The 2,828-nt window shown below is 43.2% G+C and overlaps 1 protein-coding gene across 2 annotated transcripts in view; it reads right to left on the minus strand.

Annotated features, from left to right (window-relative positions):
- ANAPC1 (anaphase promoting complex subunit 1) overlaps window positions 1-2,828 on the minus strand; it is a 103,462-nt gene that overhangs the window by 50,975 nt on the left and 49,659 nt on the right. The window lies entirely within an intron of this gene.

Consider the following 2,828-nt stretch of genomic DNA (forward strand, 5'->3'; position numbering starts at 1 on the left):
CTTAAAGTTAGGCTTCTAAAAGCATACTTAGACTCCTCAACAGGTGGCCTGACTTTCAGAAGCACCCAGCACCTATCAGGCTCAATTCAGTAACATTTAACCACATATTCGAATGCACCCTTTAATTCAAGCACATGCGTAACCTGAACAGGGATGTACTTCTGCAGCAGTCTTAAGTGAGACCTGAATATGCTCAGCACTTCTGAAAAATCAGGTTATTTATTTAGAAATCTAACTTTCAGTACCAATTTTAAAAAGTGCAAGCATTTAGGGTAGTTGATTCTATGTATACATTTTTCACAATGTAATGTGTCACACTGACACTTGAGTGCCTTCCAAGCTCATACGCCAGCACTGTGCTACTCAAAAGTAATGAAAATGTGGTAAAACCTTAACATTTCTTAGCACATTTATCAAATCCTGATTTGGGTCTAGTGGTCTCTATTACACCTTTAAGGGCCCACACATCACATCCCAAAAATACAATAGGTTAACTGCAAGGCTAACTCAAAAACAAAATCAAGAACAAGAATTACAGGGTTGTGGTAGGACAAGACACAACTGTGCTGGTTGAACTGTGCAACCAAATATGCCCTGGATGTGCCTTTACTAGATTGGTTCAAGTTTCTTAAATCTGATATGTGCTAAATTAATTCAAGCTAAAAAAAATTCTACAGAGACTCTTTGCAGGCCAGAAACCACCATCTGTTCCAAATGACCTGAAAGAACAATTTGGATAGTAACTGTACGATAGGTTAGCATGCTTCCCTTTTCTACTGAATTTGGTTTATTAAAGAAGTAAGAAAAAAAGTTTAATGCTGAAACAAGATATAGTTTGGGGACAGAGAAAACACATCAAACAAATTAGCCTCTACTGGGTTATTTTTCCAATACTGAGCCCCAGAAGTTCACCAAGTGAAGATACCACATCATACAGAATGCATCAGACATCGGCTCTTCACTGCCTACAAACACATGACATTGTGAAGCACAAACAAATAAGCAGTTAATGAATGAAAAACAATTTCTTTTCATAAATATGCAATCAAAATTTTCAATACATAACAGCACCACCCAAAGAGCTAGCGTCCGTTTTGAAACAGGAAACTCCACCCTGCCCAACTAAAAAATGACAAACAATTTGGTTTTTGTAAACCATTTTTTATCCTTTTAAGGCAACATTTATAACAATGTCTCAAATAAGACAAGTGATAAAATCAAATCTGATGTCAGTTTAGATCCAGCATGGTTACAAAACATCACCTGAGGTAAAAAGGTCATTGGCTGAAGATAAGATAGATTTTAATGAATGGTGGATAAGATGATTTATGCCTGTAGTTTATTTTCTTCTGAATGAAAATAACTGGAATTTAGATTTGCAGACACTGTTACAGGACCTAGTAAATCCAAGTCTTCTTAATACCATTCTAGAAAAACAAGACAGCACTAAATCCTGAGATAATGATCTCTGTCAGGATGTGCTGAAAGAACTAGTTCTCCCTTTGTGACTTCTGAGTGGATGCTATCTCCGCACTACCATTATGCAGCTTTATGAATGCCACACTGCCACATTCTGAGCCTACCAGTGTTTTGGCTCTGGGCAAAGGCCTCAATAAAGGATGCACAAATGGCCCACAAGGTGTTAATGATTTAAAGGAAGATTTTTTTTTTTCACAAGTACCTAGGACACACAAAAACCCCAAAGAAAAATCTTTTGAGGGAAGGACATATACTGTAAGTACAACAGTAAACTTCAGTGGAACTGCTGCAGAGAACAGGGAAAATACAGGCCAGAGCTACATTAGCAGTCATGCACATCTCAGTGCATCTGCTTTGGGGACCGAGCACCGAAGCTTCCCTCTCACCTCAAAGTCACAACCTTTCTAGAAAGTACCAGTGGTTACAGAAGCAGCCCAGTTGCTTTGGAGAGAAAACATCTGGAGATTTTTACCTAAAGTGTAAAATAGATGGTCTTTTATCTTCCTTTAATAATTTAAGATAATCTCTATATTTAATAAACTTGTCCTTCTAACACCAGGCAATGTTTTTTGGATTAAAACTTTACACATATGTAAATCTTATGTTGCTTTCACTAATCAGGAGTCAAGACACCATACTTTCTATGTTTTAATCTATTTTGTAGAGGTGAACCGATACAGATTTTTGGGGACAATACCAATAGCCGATATTTTAGGAGGCCTATCGGCCAATACTGATCCAATTTCCAATATAGCTGCCTCCAGCTGCTACGTCCCATGTGGTGAAAGGGGAGGGAAGGGGCACAAGGGGGGCAGAGCAAGACCCCTCACAGTAAGGGGTTGTGGGAGGGAGCTGGAACCGCAGCTCATGGGAAGGGTGGGGAGGGGACGGCTGCCGCTGCTGCTTGCACCTCAGGAGGGCACAAAGGGAAGGGGGTGGGAAGGTGTGTGCTCCCTGGATCTGCGCGGGGCGGGGCAGGCTGCAGCCAGGGCTCTTTTTGCCAGGGCCTGAGCTTGGAGTGGGCGCCAGCGGCATTGGGAGGATGCTGCATCCACCCCAAAATTTCACCACCACTCCGCTCCCAGCACCACCACTACCAGCCGCCTGGTGCAGTCTGGCGCAGCACCCCACCTCCACCTATGCACCAAGAAGAGCCAGGGCTGTTCTGGGTGGCTGGCAGCAGCGGCGCTGGGAGCAGGATGGTGGCGAAATTTGGGGTGGATGCAGCATCCTCCCAGTGCCGCTGCCTCCCCCTCCAAAGCTAGTCCCACTGAGAAGAGCCCCACACAGCCCTAGCTGCAGCTCGCCCCACCCCACGTAAATCCGGGGGGCACAAGCCCTCCCAGTGC

Source organism: Gavialis gangeticus, unplaced genomic scaffold (genome assembly GCF_001723915.1).
Source record: "Gavialis gangeticus isolate Ggan-Ray unplaced genomic scaffold, GavGan_comp1, whole genome shotgun sequence".
NCBI lineage: Eukaryota > Metazoa > Chordata > Crocodylia > Gavialidae > Gavialis > Gavialis gangeticus.